The 21,496-nt window shown below is 43.1% G+C and overlaps 1 long non-coding RNA gene across 1 annotated transcript; it reads right to left on the reverse strand.

Moving 5' to 3' along the window:
- Positions 1 to 7,941: 7,941 nt before the first annotated feature.
- On the reverse strand, positions 7,942 to 16,320 carry LOC122461620. The gene is made up of 3 exons (XR_006283632.1): positions 16,213 to 16,320; positions 15,186 to 15,232; positions 7,942 to 8,770 (listed from the first exon to the last, which is right to left on the reverse strand). It is a non-coding gene; the product is annotated as an uncharacterized LOC122461620 (long non-coding RNA).
- Between the last annotated feature and the right edge of the window lie 5,176 nt (positions 16,321 to 21,496).

Raw genomic sequence — 21,496 nt, forward strand, 5'->3', positions numbered from 1 at the left:
ATTCAAAATGAGATCATACAGTTACTGGCAACAAAATTCAAACAGACAATTGTAGCAGATCTGAAGTCAGCAAGATATTACTCTGTTATTCTGGACTGCACACCTGACATCAGCCATACGGAACAAATGAGTTTAATGGTGCGTTTTGTAACAACAACAGAACCTAGTGAAAATGTCCCTGCAATGGTGACTGTCAGAGAGCATTTTCTAGAATTTATTGACATTGATGATACCACAGGAGCTGGTATGACAAATGTGCTTTTAAAAGCTGGAAGATATGGGAATTGCGATAGCTGACATGAGAGGTCAGGGCTACGATAATGGTGCCAACAGGAGAGGAAAGAACAGAGGAGTGCAGACACAGATTCGAGAGTTAAACCCTCGAGCTTTTTTGTCCCATGTAGTTCTCATGCATTAAACTTGGTGGTCAGTGATGCAGCATCAGCTTCTAGTGAGGCTGTTGAATTTTTTAATGTAATTCAAAGCATCTATGTATTTTTCTCTGCGACAACTCATTGATGGAAAATTTTGAAGCAACATCTGGGAACATCCTCTCTGACACTGAAACCACTGAGTGCCACACAATGAGAAAGTCGAGTGGAGGTGATAAAGCCGATCAAACACCAAATTGGGAAGACAGTTGCCATTATGGAGGATAATGCTATGACAGGAACTGGGAGAACAGTGGCAGAGGGAAATGGAATCACCAGAAACTTCAAATTTCTGTGTGGCTTAGTGTTGTGGCATGACATACTGTTTGAAATAAATGTTGTAAGCAAGAGACTCCAAGGTGTTGACCTTGATATATCTGGAGCAATGGAACAACTGGACAAAGCAAAGTCATACCTACAGTCTTACCGGTCAGATGCGGGATTTCAAAACGTTCTGAAGAGTGCACAGAAGTTGGCAGAGGAACTCCACACTGAAGCTCTTTTGCCACCCATTCAGGAATACAAGAGTCACTGAAGAAGAAAGAAAAGGAGTACTTGTGGCACCTTAGAGACTAACCAATTTATTTGAGCATAAGCTTTCATGAGCTACAGCTCACTTCATTAGATTTTGATTACAAGGCATGGAATAATCACATAAGAGACGCCAAATAACAATTCAAAGTTGAATTCTTTAACAAGGTGCTAGATTGTGCAATACAGTCAGTTGAAGAACGTTTCATGCAGCTCAAGGAACACAGCAGTATATTTGGGATGTTGTAGGATATTTCAAAACTCCTCACTGTAGCTGAAGAAGACCTACATCAGCAATATAGGGCACTAGAGACAGTGTTGACATATGATGACATGCACGATATTGATGCGAGTGATTTAGGTGATGAACTGAAAGCCCTTTCAAGATACATTTCAGCAGGATCAACTCCAAAGACTTTTCTGGAATATATGTGCACAAATAAGATGACCACCCTCTTTCCAAATGCTTTTGTTGCTCTGCGCATACTTCTAACACATCCTGTAACAGTTGCCGGTGGAGAATGCAGCTTCTCCAAGCTGAAGTTAATAAAAACACATCTGCGCTCCACAATGACACAGGAGAGGCTGGTTGGCCTTGCAACCATCTCAATAGAGCATGAGCTGGCCCTGACTGTGGACCTTCAGGAAGCAGTTCAGATCTTTGCAATGAAGAAGGCATGGAAAGCACCACTTTGATTATTCAAACAGATAAAAAATGCCAGTATTTACTATGCAGACAAGAAAAGTTACATTTGCTGTCCAGGCATTTGAAAGTTAAGTGTTACTTAAAATTTTTGAACAAGGCATTTTAAGTTGTTAGTTCTCCTTTATTGGGGTAGGTAGCAGAGCAGTACCATGAGAGGAGTAGAACAGGCAGAAGGCAGAATTGAGACCGTTCAAAGTTTTGGCCCAAGCGAGGGGGGATGGGGGCATCATTTGAGCTCCCCGCCTCAGGTGCCAAAATGTTGTGGACCAGCCCTGTTTGGGACCCCAAATTTTGGCTCTCTTGGGGTATATTTTGACCCAAGGCCATCCCCAAGTGCCTGCGAAAAGTGCTGGGTGGAGAGTACTTGAGAGAGAAGTCCTCAGTTTGCTCAGTGAGGGCCTTATTCACTGGTGCTTTGTGACCTGCAAACTGGCCACAAAGCAGCTGACCGGCTGAGTCCTCTCCCCACTATCCATTCTGGTAAGGCGCCTGCCTGGAAGGCACTGAGGTAGCTTTATTAACTCTCCACTCACTTTGGTGGAGCTCCCAGAAGAATGAGTGAGAGGAGGTCTGACGTTATCTGATTACAATATGACAATATAGAGCATTGTTGCAACCACTGCTATATATTTGCAGAAAATCTCATGCAAAGGTTGTTGAGTGAGGTGTCTATAAAAAGGTTATGTTTTGCTGGCTATGATTATGCTATCTGTATGCATGTATCATTTTTGTATGTGAAGTTATAAGTATTGGAATATCCACCAGCTTTATGGAGATTGTCTGTCCCATTCTTTGCAGTTCACCCTAATTGAGTGGCCCCAGCTATCCTCCACTGGGACACCAGTCACAGCCAGATATACCATGTAAGATATCTGCAAAAAGTTATAATTTGCCAGATATGATCATCTTGTTTATACATTTGTATCACCTTTGTATTATGAGTTATAGATATGTATTGTGACAGGGTTGGGCCGGATGGCTACAGGACAGTGATAGAAGGCAGATATATTAGCCCCAGATTAAGCAGGTCCCTTTTCCCTAGGTAATGTAACAGGGCGGTTCCAGAACAATCAGGAACTTGCTGGAACCAGTTAAGGCAGGCAGGCTAATTAGGACAACTGCAGCCAATTAAGAAGCTGCTAGAATCCATTAAGACAGGTAGGCTAATCAGGGCACCTGGTTTAAAAAAGACCTCACTTCAGTCAGTGAGGGGTGCGCAAGGAGCTGAGAGTGAGAGGGTGTGCTGCTGGAGTTCTGAGGAGTACAAACGCTATCTGGCATCAGGAGGAAGGTCCAGTGGTGAGGATAAAAGGTGTTGGGAGGAGGTCATGGGGAAGTAGCCCAGGGAGTTGTAGCTGTCACACAGGTGTTACAGGAAACACTGTAGACAGCTGTGATCCACAGGGCCCTGGGCTGGAACCCGGAGTAGAGGGCGGTCCTGGGTTCCTCCAATCCCCCCAACTCCCTACTAGATACAGGAGGAGTTGACCTGGACTGTGGGTCCCACCAGAGGGGAAAGTCCCTGGCCTGTCCCCCGACCCACTAGGTGGATCAGCAGAGACTGCGGGGATTGTTCTCCTTCCGTTTCCCTATGCTGCCCAGTGATGAGGTTAGCTGAGTGAACGGCAGGTTTGAGCCACTAGCAAAAGTGGCCAAACTGAGGGCTGCCGTGAATCTCTGAGGCGAGCAAATCTGCCAATAAGTGCAGGACCCACCAAGGCAGAGGAGGAACTTTGTCACAGTATGTTTCTCCGTATTTCAAACTTGTGCTATGCTTCTGGATGACACCCCCAGACAGTTTGGCACCAGCGCCGCCTGGCCTGCTTGATGACCCATTAAGGACCATCAGCTATACAATTGACCCATTGAGAGAAGGGAGATACACCTTATGACTCAGCAAGGCATGCAGGGACATGCCTATGGAGAGAACTCTAAGGCTTCCAAGCCATGTTCTGGGCAGCTTGTGTTTGAAACAAAGGAAGCACAGGCCGCATGGCAAGAGACTATAAAAGGCAACTGTGTCTTCTCCATTTTGTCTTCAATCCTGCTTCTTACCTCTGGAGGAATTTTGCTACAAATTGAAGCTCTGAACAATGGATTGAATGTCCCATCCAAGCTGTGGATGTACTCCAGAGACTTGACTTAAGCCAGCAGTTTACTCAATCACTGCTACAAGCCTGAACCAAGAACTTTGCCATTACTGTATGTAATTGATTCCTTTAACCAATTTTAAGACGTTCTCTCTCTCTTTCTAAATAAACCTTTAGATTTTAGATACTAAGGGATCGGCATCAGTGTGATTTTTGAGTGAGTTTTAAATCGCAGTTAATATTTTTGAGTTAATCACATGAGTTAACGGCGATTGAATATATATTAATCTTCTTGATATCTTATTACTTAGTTTTTTATCTTTTGAAAAGATACTGGGTTTACTGGGTTGTCATGGATTTTATTTTCAAAGCTAAGCAGTGCGCATGTTCTCCTTAGCCTGCTTTCCATTGCCATATCACTGTGGCTTGCCATAAATAGAAACAGTGGTTGATAATTTCTATTTTGGTAAAAATAACTGGTCATTGCTTTGTTACCAGCCGATCTTCGGTAACCCATGCCCAGATCCTCAAAGGCATTTAGGTCATGGGAGTTAGGCACCTTTAAGAATCTGGACCCCAGTTTATGTATTAACAAGACATTTTAAAAAAATCATTCTGCTCTCTCTCTTTTGTTTATAACAGATATAGTTGTATTTTTTTATTTAATATTTTAGTTTTTTGTTTTGGTCTCCTGGGCATTTTTACCGATCACTGCCTAGAGGGTCAGAAAGGAATTTCCCAGAATTTTTCCCCTCTTTAAAAAGAGGGGTTTTCCCTCTGGGTTTTTGCCTTTCTCAGGAGAACTACTCAGGACTAAAAATATACTTTGCCAGTTTGACTCAGTTAATTTGTTGCTAATTTGACTCAATAAATTCACTGCCAGTTGGGCTCAATAAAAAACTTTCACTTTTATAACTTGGTGCCTTTTATTTCATTTGTATATCATTAATCCCTTGACTGCTGTCTGACCACAAACATGTCTGAGAAAAAGATTTAACATAAGATCCATTTGAATACATGCAACACTGCAGGAAAAAACTGGCTCCACCCAGCCAAAATGGAGCAGAGGAGCCTTTCCCAAGATGCAGACCACACCTATTACCATTAATCCCTGTTGTGTGTAAAATTTTATGCTTGACCTTGAGGCATCAAACCAAAGTCTCTTGCTCCATGATAGGTGGTAGCTGCACATGTAACATATGTTACCCATGTTCCATACACGGTACTCACACAACATCTGGGCGAATGCTCTGCTCCTATCACAACCAGTGTTTTCTTCTTAGTTTATGTTGTAATGTGACATCCAAGTTGCTCCAGGGGCTGTCTGGGAAGTTACTTACTGTTCCTGCAGGTAGGTCAGTGCAATTGAGCTTCTTTTCCCCTTCCACACCTGGCTGGCATGTGGTGAAAGAGTGTCTTGGCTCCCTTCCACTTGATGCATTGTGGTTGGGCATCAGAAAAGAGAGTGAGGGAATGGTAACCAAGAGTAAGAGTGGGGACATAGACCCACAGGATTCCACCTAAACCAACCCCTCGTATTTTGACTCACAACCAGTGGAAAGTTAAGGAGGTGCTAAGTGCTTCTGGAAGCACAGCTGGCTGTTAGGCCAAAGAAGGCATTCCTTTCTTCCAAGTAAGTAAAATAATTCACAAACAACCCTACAGAAAAAAATGGTGTATAACACAGCACAAATATTTCCTACCCTAAGGGCAAACCTCTATGAACATTACAGCTGCTTGGAAAAACAGGTCTTTTTCTCCTGTGGTTTTAGCAAATCCATTTTTCATTTTAATCTAATTTTTCATTGGAAAAGGTTGACTTTCTTGCAAAAATATTGAAAATCAAAGTATTTTGGTCAAAAACTAGAATGTTGATTCAAAGTGTCACTGTCTCATATCATGGAGGTTGGTTTTACGCTCCCATTCTTTTCTTTGGGCCAGACTGTTGGGCCAAATCACACCTCCCATAATGCACCTCTTTTTCCCCTCTTGGTGAGCAGTGTGGGTTCATCATAGGAGTCATGGACCATGGTGCCACATGGGATATGTAGTCCAGATAGAGACCCCAAAGAAGAGAGTGGGAGCAGAAGGCACCCAAACTACAACTTATACAAGGCACAGAGCCACCATTTTGAATAAAATACTTCAGGTTTTGGCCCAAACATGTCAATTTTCAGGCATTCCTTTTTAATGGGAAAGTAAGCTTTTGCAGAAAGATTATTTTAGCAAAAAATTTTGATAAGTTGAAAACCCAAGTTTTTTTAGAAAAATAGTGAGCTGACATCCATGGCACTTTAGCCTTGCATGTGACTCCCCCTGTCAAACCTCCCATAGTGGGTAAGGTATTAGACAGATCTCCAGGTAGTATCATTCTGGTGGCCTTAGACTGGTCCAGGAGACTCTGCACACAGAGCTACCAGAACTCTTTACAGTAATCCTTTTGACTTCCTTTTTGGTCATTACTTGACTTAGCTTACATCTGTACAAAGCAGGTGCTAAGATCATCTTATGAAGACAGGGCTAGCTACCTTGTAAGACATCTGGTTAGCACAGAGAAATTACATTTTTCCATTATATTTGCTATTTCATCATCCAATTTGGTACACAGTAAACCCCAATACAGAAAACTGTCTTTTTAACTGAAGAAAACATTACCTTCTCCCCATCCCCACATGTGGCGAGACGGAGGCACTCTGAACTACCTTTTGGGTGATTGGTTGTTTTCTATCCAACAGCTATACCAATCTAGAGTATTCCAGAGTCTAAATAGCTTATATGCCCATGGCAAGCAGATAGCGTCTACAACTTTTGCAGCTCACAAGTAAGGGAAAGAGCAAATCAACAGCAGCAAGGGGGGTTCTATTTAACTATCACTTTTCAACAATATTGCAGGCACATACAAACACTAAAGCAAGACAAATGCATATTATAGATGAACATAAAATGTATTGTACCCTCTACCTCACAGCACCCCTCTGAGGTAATATTCATTGATGTATGTGAGACACTCAGGTGCTAGAGAGATCTAATAAGCGTCTAGATAGAATGCTATAAATTAATTCAAAGCAAATTAAGTAAAAATAGAGAGAAAGCAAAAATAGAATTAAAAAAATTCTAGAAATGTGATACGTCATAGATGACAAAGATGATTAAGTAGATAGATAAGTGAATAAGTAATCTAGTAGTGTACAGGACCATTAGGAGTATATTTATTAAAACTACTGCACATGACCAAATGCCATTGTATTTTTTTCTTCTATTAGACAACTGTATCTAGATACTAGTGCCAATATTTTCAAACTTAGGTGCCTTCAATAGGAGCTAAAAGGGGACAGCACCACTGTGCCCTCTAAGCTGTGTGCGTGTGCACACACCCGAAACCCCACGCACACGACGAAACACCGCGCGCACAAAAAATGAAATACTACATTGGAGCCAGGCCAAAATATCATTTACGGGCGACTTTTGACATTGTTCACCCGCCATCTATCAACACAGCCAGATTCTACTAGCTGGCAAAGGGGGGAAAGGGAAAGGAGGGCAATGAATCATACCCCTCCCCGCCAGCATTTTGAACATGGAATGTTGATCACATTGGGACGGTCAGGACCCACACATCTCCTTGTAGTCTGTTCATTTGGCTGTGTACAAACTCAAGTACGTGCAAATAAGTCAAAATGCCTGGCCGTAGTTGCTAAGGAACTGCAAAGATTTCCCAAAAATTAACAAAGGTAAGTGTTCTTTTTGTGATTGAAATCTTTCAAAGGCATTGGACTTCATACATTTAATCATGATGTTTTACCATTTCCCCATGTTTTTTTGCTGCAGATGCATGGACATGATTGGAGCTATGCACAAACTTCCGGTATCCTGATCTGAATGATCTCCCGTTTGCCCTTTTGTCGAGTCACGCTGTTAAGCGCATTGAAATAGTAGCCATATAATAAAAGTATTAATTTTAAATAAACCAATCTGGTAAAAAATCAATCCCAAAATGTCACTGTCTAGAGGTCTAAAGCGTAAAAGAACAGCGACTTCATTTAAATCTGGAAGGCTAGATGAGACTATAGAGACAGTTAAACCAAAGTCACATAGTGTAATGCTTGTTAAACTTCGTGAAATGTTCACATATGATGAGGACAACGGAGCGGTTTGTGTATCTTGTTGAGATGCCAGAGCTTCGGGAGAATTTTCAACAGGAAGAATGTGGAACGATGTATGGTAGCTGGATTTCTTAAAGCGTCATCTGTCAAGTAAGTCTCATATAGATGGTGTAACAAGACTTAGAAACAAAAACCCTTCCTTACGGAGAGGATTGCTTAGCATGATTCTTGAAAGTCCAAATGCTACACATACTACATATCATAGGCACCCAGAGAGGTAGTGGAGCAGGGACACCCAGGGTACATGTCAATGGAAAACATATTAGTGCTTAAGATGTCCCATATGCTTTGGGGCTGGAACCATCTTTATGTTGTGTTTGTACATTGCTTGGCACAATGGTATCCTGATCCCTGACTGGGGCTTCCAGGCTCTACTCCAGTACGAAGAGACAATAATGATAATCTACAGGTTTCAGTGCCTCAAGCTGCACCTAAAACAGATGAGTCCTGAGTTCACAAAGATAAGTGACATCAGTGGGTTTGGATTTAATCCATCATCCATTTCCATGTGTAGAATACACTCTTCTGAAGAGTTGGGAAGTCTGGAAAAACCATCTAAGCAATATTGCCATTTCTGTGCCGTTCCAATTAAATAGGATAATTTGATTATTTACAGCAGCACTCCTGAACTGCATGGCTCCCAGAGTAACTGCATATGCTGATTATGTCTAAAATCAGCTCCACATGTTGGGGTTACAGTTGCTGTTAAGAGAAGCTTGTAGAGGCATATTTAGTCAGTGACTCTCATCTGCGCTGCCTCTGCCCAGTGTCCGCTCCAATCCTTGCATAAATTGTTGATACCGTCCTTGGTGACGAGCTTTCCATGTGAGATTCCTCATGATTTGGGACCTAGATAAAAACAAACAACCCGCCCCCGAGTTAAGAAACTTGTTCATGGGGATCAATCTTGATTAAAAAGAGATTTCTTGTTATATTTATGTATCTCTTTATCTATTTATATCTCTTTATCATATAACACCAAGGAGCAACAATTGGTTCAGCAGCTGTTCCTTCTCCATCCTCCTCCCTTGAGCTTAAAGTTGGGCCAGGAACTACTGACTGCAATTGAAAACAATAAAATCAGGGACAAATTAGGTTTACAGAGGCCAAGACTGACATTGTGACATACTTCAAAAGTACTGTCATCTAGTGCCCTGGACCAATCAATGTATACAAAACAGGTTCAGCCAATCAGGGACATGGCTCAAATCACATGGTAGAAATAACATGATCTTTCTCCCACGTGCTTACCCCATGGACCTATCCCTAAAGACCAGGCCCAAACTCGGGACACGCCTTGCACAGCAGATTGGTGCAGAACACAAATATCCAAAGAGAGGTAAACATTTGCAAAAAGCCTTTTATGGAGAGATCACAGAAGCTACCACAGTAAGAGCAGAGCAGAGCAGTGCTGATTGGCTGAGGCAGTCTGAGGTCAGGACTGAGGTCAAGCTCATTTGTGACTCAAGTTGAGTTGTTCACTCAGCTCTAGACATGGGCCTGTTGGTTTGTGGGTCAGTGGAACTGTCTGGGCTTTTGTCTGTAGTGGATGTCACAGGGAGCAAAGTGGTAGTAGTGGGAAGGATGAGAGTCAGCCATGCAGAGCTTGGTGGGAGGTAAGGATTGGGGAGAGGGAAGCACAGGCAGAGAGAGCTGGGGGATGGAGGTGGTGACATATGTGGGACCCAGTATCCACACTGATCTCAGCTTTATACAAAAAGAAAAGGAGTACTTGTGGCACCTTAGCAACTAACAAATTTATTTGAGCATAAGCTTTCGTGAGCTACAGCTCACTTCATTGGATGCATTCAGTGGAAAATACAGTGGGGAGATTTATATACATAGAGAACATGAAACAATGGGTGTTACCATACACACTGTAACAAGAGTGATCACTCGCATGGCCCCACAGTATGCCAACATTTTTATGGCTGACTTAGAACAGCGCTTCCTCAGCTCTTGTCCCCTAATGCCCCTACTCTACTTGCGCTACATTGATGACATCTTCATCATCTGGACCCATGGAAAAGAAGCCCTTGAGGAATTCCACCATGATTTCAACAATTTCCATCCCACCATCAACCTCAGCCTGGACCAGTCCACACAAGAGATCCACTTCCTGGACACTACAGTGCTAATAAGCGATGGTCACATAAACACCACCCTATACCGGAAACCTACTGACCGCTATGCCTACCTACATGCCTCCAGCTTTCATCCAGACCACACCACACAATCCATTGTCTACAGCCAAGCTCTATGATACAACCGCATTTGCTCCAACCCCTCAGACAAACACCTACAAGATCTCTATCAAGCATTCTTACAACTACAATACCCATCTGCTGAAGTGAAGAAACAGATTGACAGAGCCAGAAGAGTACCCAGAAGTCACCTACTACAGGACAGGCCCAACAAAGAAAATAACAGAACGCCACTAGCCATCACCTTCAGCCCCCAACTAAAACCTCTCCAACGCATCATCAAGGATCTACAACCTATCCTGAAGGACGACCCATCACTCTCACAGATCTTGGGAGACAGGCCAGTCCTTGCTTACAGACAGCCCCCCAACCTGAAGCAAATACTCACCAGCAACCACACACCAGAACCACTAACCCAGGAACCTATCCTTGCAACAAAGCCCGTTGCCAACTGTGTCCACATATCTATTCAGGGGACACCATCATAGGGCCTAATCATATCAGCCACACTATCAGAGGCTCGTTCACCTGCACATCTACCAATGTGATATATGGCATCATGTGCCAGCAATGCCCTTCTGCCATGTACATTGGTCAAACTGGACAGTCTCTACGTAAAAGAATAAATGGACACAAATCAGACGTCAAGAATTATAACATTCAAAAACCAGTCGGAGAACACTTCAATCTCTTTGGTCACTCGATTACAGACCTAAAAGTTGCAATTCTTCAACGAAATAACTTCAAAAACAGACTCCAACGAGAGACTGCTGAATTGGAATTAATTTGCAAACTGGATACAATTAATTTAGGCTTGAATAGAGACTGGGAGTGGATGTGTTATTACAGAAAGTAAAACTATTTCCCCATGTTTATTCCCCCACACACACCCCCCGCACTGTTCCTCAGACATTCTTGTCAACTGCTGGAAATGGCCCACCTTGATTATCACTACAAAAGGTTTCTTCCCCCCGCTCTCCTGCTGGTATTAGCTCATCTTAAGTGATCACTCTCCTTACAGTGTGTATGGTAACACCCATTGTTTCATGTTCTCTGTGTATATAAATCTCCCCACTGTATTTTCCACTGAATGCATCTGATGAAGTGAGCTGTAGCTCACGAAAGCTTATGCTCAAATAAATTTGTTAGTCTCTAAGGTGCCAGAAGTACTCCTTTTCTTTTTGTGAATACAGACTAACATGGCTGCTACTCTGAAACCTAGCTTTATACAAGTTTGTGTTTAGCACGTGCATGGTGGTTCATGCAGCTTTGGTTTTAAAGTGAGCTGGTTCCTCCATCCCCAGCAGCAGATAACTTAGTCTTGCAAAGACAAGCGTCACCAGGGTATGTAGGAGAAGCACAGAAAACCACACCATGCAGAGCTATAGCAACCCTTGCTATTGCTGCAAGAAAATCATGAAACCACACTGAATCATAGACTATCAGGGTTGGAAGGGACCTCAGAAGGTCATCTAGTCCAACCCCCTTGCTCAAAGCAGGACCAATCCCCAATTTTTGCCCCCGATCCCTAAATGGCCCCCTGAAGGATTGAACTCACAACCCTAGGTTTAGCAGGCCAATGCTCAAACCACTGAGCTATCCCTCCCCACAGAGGACTTTACCTGGGGTGTCTGCAGCACACAGACAGCCCCGAAATCATTCCAGCCCTGTGCTCTTCGTGGCTCACCCCTAACAGGAGGGCAAACACCAGGCTGAGACCCAGGCTGCCTCTGGAATTTCATAGAAGGGACCTCTGGAGGTCACTAAGTCCAACCCCGGACCAATCCCCAATTTTTGCCCCAGATCCCTAAATGGCCCCCTCAAGGATTGAACTCACTACCCTGGGTTTAGCAGGCCTATGCTCAAACCACTGAGCTATCCCGTCCTCCTCACTGAGTTAGCCTGCAACCACCCAGAAGGACCAATGTCAGGGGCTGCAAGAGTGTCCCTGCTGAGGAATGTGATCAGAGTCAGAAAGACTGAGAAGGAGAACTCCTGTAATGCTGAGAGAGCTAATGGGGAGTTTGAACATCGTGCCTGGCAAATGGGGTCTGGATATCTGATAGGTGCTACCATGATATTAATACTAAATAATAATCAACCATTACCACCATTATCCAGGCATCACAGAACAGATTTGACCTCCCTCTCAGATTAACAACTCTCCTTCCCTTTTACAAATGCTAATTCCCATTCATATCTGTGTCCTTCTATAGTGAATTCACTTTTGCTCGCTCAGAGAAATGCTGCAACAAACCAGTTAATGATTTTGGAGCAGTGTCAGAGCTCAGCCCCTGTGGGCTCATGCTTGCTCTGGCCAGCCAGCTGGGAGAGGAAGGCTGCAGGGTTTGCTGACGAGGCCTCCAGGGCCACAAAACCCACAGTTTCAGCAGCCCGGTTTTAATAGCCTACACGAAAGTCAAGTGCTCCTCTTCCCCAAAGGCCCAACCTCCAGTATCTGCCGCCATGTCTGGGGCAGGGAGGAGTGTTAACAGCTGATGTCAGGCCTCCTACATCTCAGCACTCACGTAATGCAAAATTGTATGAGGCTTGCAGATGTTGTATGTACTATTCAATGGGCATGTCTAGACGAGGAAAACAGGTCATGGTTCAGAATGTGTTAGCCAACATATTAGTGTAAATAGGGTTTAGCATATTTAAAAATGTGCTCTGTCTTCATGGTCAACCATCAGCTTCCCACTAATGTTTTAAATGTGTTAAACCCAGTCTACGCTAAGTGGTGTTTAAAATACTTGAAACCAGGGGTGGGCAAACTTTTTGGCCCGAGGGCTACATCTCGGTATGGAAATTGTATGGCAGGCCACGAATGCTCACAAAATTGGGGTTGGGGTACAGGAGGGGGTGAGGGCTCTGGCTGGGGGTGCGGCCAGAAATGAGAAGTTCAGGCTGTGGGAGGCCGCTCCAGGCTGGGGCGGGGGTGGGGGGGGAGGTGAGGGCTCCAGCTTGAGGTGCAGGCTCTGGGATGGGGCGGGGGGATGAGGGGTTTGGGATGCAGGAGGGTGCTCCAGGCTGGGATCAAGGGGTTCGGAGTGGGGTGGGGGGGAGAAAATCAGGGCTGGGGCAGGGGGTTGGGGCGCGGGAGAGGCTCAGGGGTGCAGGCTCTGGGTGACGCTTACCTCAAGCAGCTTGTGGAAGCAGCGGCGTGTCTGCCCTCTGGCTCCTATGTGGAGGCCGTGGCCAGGCGGCTCTGCGTGCTGCCCTGTCCACAGGCGCCACCCCTGCAGCTCCCATTGGCCTCAGTTCCAGGCCAATGGGACTTCCGTGGGCGGTGCTTGGGGCAGGGGCAACGTACAGAGCCCCCTGGCTGCCCCTATGCATAGGAGCCGGATGGGGGACATGCTGCTGCTTCCGGGGGCCAGGATACATGTGTGCAGACCGGCCCCTGACCCCACTCCCTGGCTGGAGTGTGGGAGTGGGGCATGCCCCAGACCCCATTATCCAGCTGGAACTCAAGGGCCAGATTAAATCAGCTGGCGGGCCAAATGTGGCCTGTGGGCCATAGTTTGCCCACCCCTGCTTTAAACACCTATTTTCCCAATCTAGACAGAGCCACTGTGCACAAGGGTTGCAGAATCATATCCCAATAAGTACCGTACAGAAAATAGGCATTACTAATTAGGAGCACCCTGACAGCAGCCTATCATTTGTCTCTGTCTGTCTCCTAGATTAATTTAAAAATAGCTCTATCATTTCCAGTAGCCATGAGCACAGCTCCGGAGTGATATATGCAGTGATGTAAATTACTCGATAAATAGGTGAGAGGCAGAAGATAAGTGAAAGAGGCAGAGTACAATTATCTAATTTATGCTAATGAGATAATCCGTGGATATGCAAAATGAAAATACTTCTGCTTGTATGCAGAGTGGTCAGAGGTTTCGGCGTGTGGGAGGGGTAGAACAACAAGAAAAGGGGATGTGAATGATCATAAAGGAGAACATCTAAATAAGCGTCTTCTGTGAAACAGGCCAAGAATGACTCATAGAAAGGGGCAAATCAAAGGCAACCGCTACCTCTGCAGTCCATCAGGGCCAGAGTCTAGTGCCTTGCAGGGCATGATGCCGTTTGCATTTACTGTGGTTAGTGTTTGATTATGCATTTGCTTAGTTCTTGGTGTTTCAATCTCTGTAATGAGTTTTGCTGTGAGAATGTTAGGTCAGAGTCCCAAAATGTTGTCAGCAATATCTTGGAGAGCTGGCTGCTGGTCACATTCATTGCAAGGAAGAGCCTACAGTCTCATAAAAGCAGCTGTCAACATAGAAGAGTCAGGCTAGCGGACTGCATTGGGAATGATGCTGCATTAGAAGAGCAGCAGAGGAAGCTGGAGCTGTGAGGAATTATTGTAGCCCATTTTCTTGTCATTTCAGTGTTTGTGTTTGAATTTCACATTTACAGCCCTATGATAATGTATTTGCATATTTAGCTATTTTTGTGATTCCCCAAAATCTAAATAAAAATGTACAGCTGATCATGTAAGCACGTAACAAGTAGAAATAGCTCACTAATGCAACCTATAATTATTATTACTAATTCCCTTAGTTAGTTTTAGAGCTGAGCAAATATTTCATCTGTAATCATTTTTAGAAATTGTCTTTTTCTCTTATGTCCTGTGAATGATGTATATTGTTGGGAAGTAACTCTGGGTGTGCAGATTGTTTGCAAACAGCTTGTTACAAGTATTCAAAATTCTTGATTGGATACATGGATGATGTCACTTATAGAACCAGGCTTCTGGTGCAAATGCTTATATTTGTTTGTTCAAAATTTGCCTTCTTTAAATATTCTCCCAAACTTGCTTATGAGCCAAATCTCTTACTGGTCTAAATCAGCAGTGTTCCATTGGAATCAACTGGCTTTTTAACTGATTTAGCTTAATTTGGTCAGTTAATGAATTAATCTAAAGTTGTAAACTGATCTAAGAGTGTCCACACAGGAACTTACATCAGTTTAATTAACTCTGCTTAAAATCTGATTTTAGTTAAACCAGTGCAATTTATGTCTGGAGAGACCATATCCCTGTGTTTTATGATGTTTTATAGTACCTCTTCTTGTTGCTTTATGATTATTGTCCTCCTCTGCTGAACTGCACCTGTGAAAGTTGTTTGAATAGTTAATATTTTACAGGGACTGTAGACATTCTGTGCTTCAGATAAAACACTTGCATCTATGCAGATTTGTTAACTCTTGTCACACTGTGCTTTTGAAACTGAAGACATCCATCAGTGACACAAAGAGAAACTGATTTTTGTCCTTGAGTTAGAGATTTGTGTGTGTGTTCTGGGAGCAAAAAGGGAAAATTTATTTACAAATAATTAACCTCACATTCCTGAAAGATCCATTGGAAAGTGGCTAAAGTTTATGGGACTGATTCTCTCCTCACTAAAACCAGTTTTACAGTATGTGTCCGCAGCAGCTTCAGTGGCATGACTTCTGATTTCCACTGGTATAAGTCAGAAGAGAATCGGGCCTTTAGGTTCAATCATTTAGATTAACGATAGTATTTTAGATACATATCCCTCCAAAATACTGGTGTCTCCCTGTGACATTTCGTTTAGGGGGAGGTCCTAAAGTGTCGCCCACAACTTCCCATCCTTCCACCCTCAAAGGCTCCATATTGCCCTGGAGACATCACCTACGATTATTTGTGATATGGGACAATATATTGTAGTGCCCTGATTTTGAGCTGCAAACACTCCATTTACATCTTGAGTCACCGCATGGAGACAATGTGTTGCAATATTGCATTGCATCAGCACAATGTCTTTATATACAGATGCCCTGGAGTCAATCTGTGAGTCTTTATCCTGACACTATGTCAGCTAACCCTAAATAAATCCATGTCCCTTTAGTTGTTTTGTGACAACTTCCCCATGGTTTCCCAGTGGAGCAGGAGCATCCTGCCCATTTCAGGACACAATGTAATGGGAAAGCTTCACTCTGGCTGGGAGGGCAGCACATGGACTTCCCAGAAGCGAGTCAAGGTCACTTGGATTTGTTTGTTAAAAGGTATTTTTGAAGAATCTAAAGCACCAACAGCAGCGAGTGAGGTGTACGAGCAAGACCACTCACCCTTATGCCATCTGCAGCAGAAGAACAGCAACAGGAGGAGCAGGAGAAAACTTAAGCCTCCGGTGATCAAGAGTCCGAGGAGAATGACAAGAGGTGGATTCATTTCATTTCCTGTTCTTGACATATAAAAGGAAATAAGTTGTCTGAGTATTTTATAAAGAAATAACTAATGGCTAATGTATATTTTTCAGAGAAGGTCTTGGTAGGTTACAGGATTGAGCTGAACTCAGGCAGCATAAGTCAGTGGTTCTCAACCTTTCCAGACGACTGTACCCCTTTCAGGAGTCTGATTTGTCTTGTGTACCCCCAAGTTTCACCTCATTTAAAAACGACTTGCTTACAAAAATGAGACATAGAAATACAAAGGTATCCCAGCACACTATTACTGAGAAATTGTTTCCTTCTGATTTTTACCATATAATTATAAAATAAATCAATTGGAATACAGTATAAATATTGTACTTACATTTCAGTGTATAGAGCAGTATAAACAACTCATTGTCCGTATAAAATTTTAGTGTGTACTGACTTTGCTAGTGCTTTTTATGTAGCCTGTTGTAAAACTAGGCAAATAGCTAGATGAGTTGATGTACCCCCTGGAAGACCTCTGTGTACCCCCAGGGGTACACGTACCCCTGGTTGAGAACCACTGGCATAAGTGATGATTTCAGATAATGTCTCTTGCTACCTGGATGACTATGCAGCTGTGGAGCCCTAGCTCCCCCCTACACCTTGAAAGATGTGCACTCAGGGCTTCTGCAGAGCCCTGCCTCATTCACTGCACGCTTAGGAGATACAGGAAGAGGGATTCAGCTGGGCAAATAATGGATTTCTCAGTTTATGGCCCACCTTAGGACTTCTAGGCCAGTGGTGAAGGCACTCACTTGGGATGGCAGAGACCCAGGTTCATATCCCCTCTTTGGGGCAGGGATCTGAACCCAGCAGTTCCCCCTCCTAGCCAAGTGCCCTAACCACCAGGCAATTGGCTATTCTGGGGTGAGGCTCTCAAACTCCCCTGCTGAAGCTGTTAGACTTTGTATTGACTATTCATTGGAGCAGAGACTTGAACTTGTGTCACCCCCCCTCCGGGTGAGTGCGAGAGTCATTCTCTCTTGCTCTCTGGCCCAGAGACCATTCAAGTATTTAACACAAAGTGGAACAGCTTCAACAGAGAAGAGAGTGTCACCCCAGAATAGTCTGTAGCCTGGAAGTCAGGGCCCTCTCCAGGGGGAGGGGAGATCTTTATTCACATCTCTGGTCTAAAGCAACGATTGAAGTTTGGGTCTCCTATGCCTCAAGTGAGTGCCCTAACCACTATGCTAAAGGTTATAAAGGTAAGCAGTAGCAACTCCTCCTCCTCCTCCAGCTGTTTTTTGAATCTAGACCCCCGCATCCCAATTTTGTTTATTTTGTTCTGTCTTAAACTATGCATGTCAAATTTGCAAATAGTTTTTGGTCAACCAAAATGTCATTTTTTGATGACTAAACTATTTGTCCAAAGACATTCACCCAGCTTAGTGGGAATTCAGAGCAGTAAGCACTTCACAGCAGATGCTTGGAGGATCAGACCTTAGATCTCTGTGCCATTCCCTGAGCCCAGAAAAGATATTTATGCTCAAAAGTGTTTCACTAGGCAGCCAAGTTCACATGTGTATTGTATCCTAAGTTTACTCAGATAATTGCCAAAAAAGTGCTAAAAATCATGCTGATCATTCTATGCTTGCACAAAATGCAATGTCCAAAGGATTGTAACTCCATCAAATTATACCCAGTGTTCACTGGCATGTTTAAAAGCATTTCTCCTCAATGAGCACTAGCTCCCTGCCAATTTCAGCTTTCTATCCCTAACTCTTTTGGCTCCAGAGCTATTAAAAGTAGACTGTAAAAAACTTTTGATCATGAAGAAAGTATATTTTTCCATATTCCAGAATTGCTGAACTGTTTTTGCTCAGTCTTTCCAAAACAAGTAACCTCTGATCAGACACTACACCATGAAAATTTCAACTTGGTCAATGAAAGTTTTCGAAAGTTATCAGAACTAAGAATAGAAATTTAACCTTAGCTGGCACAAGCACACCTGTATTAATGAATGGCACACAACAATACAAAACAGGAAGTGGGGAGTCATTAGTGAGCAGTACTGTGCCTCAGAGAAGATTATTATTACACATTGTCTGGATTCCATATATTTACTTCCCGTTGTTGTGTAACAGCCACAGGCTAATTTTGATTTTTGCTTCTATGTTTTATTTTGGTTTTTACTTGACACAACAACAAAACTGATGCCTGGTCTACACTACAGTTAGGTTGACGCAAGGCAGCTTACATCAACCAAACTATGGAAGTGCCTACACTTACATTTCACTCTCACCAATATAATTGCCCCGCTACACTGATTTAATAACTCTACCTCTGTGAGAGGCATAGCGTCAAAGTCAACATAATGAGGTCTATGCAGTGTCAACGTAGACATTGTGTTACTTACATCGACTGTTACTGGCTTTAAGGAGCCATCCCACAATGCCACTCACTGACAGTACTATCGATACAAGCGCTCCTGGTGAAGACACACACCGCCAACACAAGGAGCAAAGTCTAGACATGCACAAGTGATGTAATTACTGCAGTGGCTGTATGATGAAGTAAGTTACCTTGACTTAACTTTGTAGCGTGCACACGGCCTGAGAAAGAGAACCATCCAGCTAGCCTTAGACTTAATTCACTTTTATCTAGAGATGAGACTGAAACTAAACCATACATATGAATACCCCCAAATGTTGGGTGCTCTCCAAATAGTGGGCCAGACCAAAAACCCAAATCCAAACAACTTCAGATATTGGGGAAGTTGGGATCCAGATTAAAATTTTGCAGGCTGGACCTACATCCAGTTTTATCAAAAGAAGACGAATTTGTCTTTTAAAGTTTAACAGCCTCTTGGAATCATACTGAGCAAAAAAAGACTTACATTCAGTACTAATTAGTTTGATTTAGTATTGGCACTGTGCAAAATGTTTGCAATGAAATTAGAAACTGCACAAAATTCAGCTATTTTTGGGTTTTGTTACAACCTGGAAACTCAGACTGGGTTCCTCAGAAGGTTCACATACCTTTCCAGAAAACCTAGGTGAACTTATGGCTTTGCTCTGAGGTCATGCAAAGTTCCACATGGCTCTGATGCAAAACAAAATGAAATGTGATGATTTTGAATTGGTTTCATTTGAACACAAAATTCAAGGTAAAAACTCAAGGGGTGAGAGGCTGTCTTGGATGTGTGAAGTTTTCTCCGCAAAGTATGAGGAGAGCTCCTCACAGCAGAAGGTGCTCAGGTCTGTGGTAGGCACAAGGCAGTCTGAATTGACCATGGTCATTGTCTAGAACTGTTCTTTTGGCCAAAATTTGCCAGATGCTATTGCTTTAGAGAAGAAAGGTCCCTGTTTCCTTCCCAATCATGGTCTAGGATTATATATTCCTTACACCATAGTTGGTCAAATTCCATGTGGATCTTCCACCACTGGTGATCAAGCCTCCTGTTCTCACATTTCATTGGTCACTGTTTATCAGTAAACCATGACAATCTGTGTGGGTAATGGAGAGGAAAGGGATATTTAGGACCAATATGTTAATGGAGGTGGATAGAAGATGGTCTTTGACCAGACCATTGACAGACTGGGCTCATGGGGTATGTCTACACTGCAAGAGAAAGTGTGACTGTAGCACAGGTAGGCATACCCATGCTAGCTTTAAACTAGCTATCATGGGTTACAATAATGGTGAGGACATGGTGGCACAAACCCACCCAGGAGCCTAGGTACGCACTCAAGTTGCTAGCCTCTGCCACCACATGTACATTGTTGTTACCCCTGCTAAAAGATCTTAAGAATGAAGTGGCTGAGCTGCTAAAAATCATGATTAAAGCCAGCTAATTGTATCATTAAATGAGCTATTGAGCTATGGAAAGCTAACTATTTATTAATGTATTTATTAATAAATGCTAAATGTTATTACTACTACAGAGTAACAGAAGATAGCCAATTTTGTACCTATTTTAAAAGATGCAATACAGATGATCCTTTAAATTAGAGTTAAATTTGCCTTACTCCAGTATCAGGTAAACTGATGGAATTGCTAAATATAGAATGTTATAAGACACCTAGATGAGTCTTTTGGGTGAGCTGGTCCTATAAAAGGGGTTCGAGGTCCAACTCTAGCCCTGCTCCAGTCCTAGCTGTCAATTCCTGGTCCCTGGTCCTGATCCCAAGACTGTGGCATTCTGGGCCTTGTAATCCAAAGGGACAATGAGAATAGGAGACTGGGGAGCAATGTATCCTGGGTAAAGGGGCAGGAATATGAAATAACTTCTTTTGCTCTAGTAAGAGAGAGACACTAGGGAAAAGCCAGGCTCTATGTTGATTGTCTTTACCTGAAGGAAATAAGACCTGTTATTGGTTTCTCCAAGCAAAAGGCCCAATAAGGGTTTAAAAAAAACTTGGCCGGGGGGGGGGGCATGCTGGCTAGAGGGACTTCGTAAAGCAATTTGACAAAGAATTTTGTTTTGGGCTAGAAAACAGAGACTGGGGGAAACCTGGAGAGATCAATAGCTGATTATGAGTCTCCATCACAGCTTTCTGGAGGTAACTCAGTTTTGTTTGTTTGCACTCTTTCTTTTATCCCAGTCGGAAAGGATCTTTGGGGTTTGGCCAAAGGACTACACTACCCTAATGGGAAAGGGGAAACTGAGGCAACAGCTGCTCTATGATGAAATTACCTTTGATATAATTAACATGATCTGAGAGAGAACAACCAGTTTGGCATTTGGGAAGGAACATTTGCCTCTTGACTCTGCTAGAATTCTCCCAGGGCATCAATAAAATAATATTTGTTATTAGTTACTTGTACTTTCCAAAATCCTTTGTAAAGTCCTTCACAAGTGGCTATTATGGCAAGTAGTGAAGGGGTGAGAAGTAAAGTTCTGCCATATATTGGAAACTGGTTAAAAAATAAAATCAACAAAGTGCCAGCACAACTCTTCAGTATGTGGTATAGATGGTTAATATTATTAATGGAAGTGTCCAATATATATTAGGCATGCTTCAAACACTCAAGACGGATGGCATCTGCTTCGGTAGTGCCTGAAGGATCCACACCAGGACCGATGTTTATGTATTAATGATCTGGAGAAGGGAGTCAACCGGGAAGTGAGTGGCCAAATTAGCAGACGATACAAGATATTTAGTTTAGTCACAATTAGAGACGACTGAAGAACTGCTGACAGATTTAGCTAAAT

Source organism: Chelonia mydas, chromosome 9 (genome assembly GCF_015237465.2).
Source record: "Chelonia mydas isolate rCheMyd1 chromosome 9, rCheMyd1.pri.v2, whole genome shotgun sequence".
NCBI lineage: Eukaryota > Metazoa > Chordata > Testudines > Cheloniidae > Chelonia > Chelonia mydas.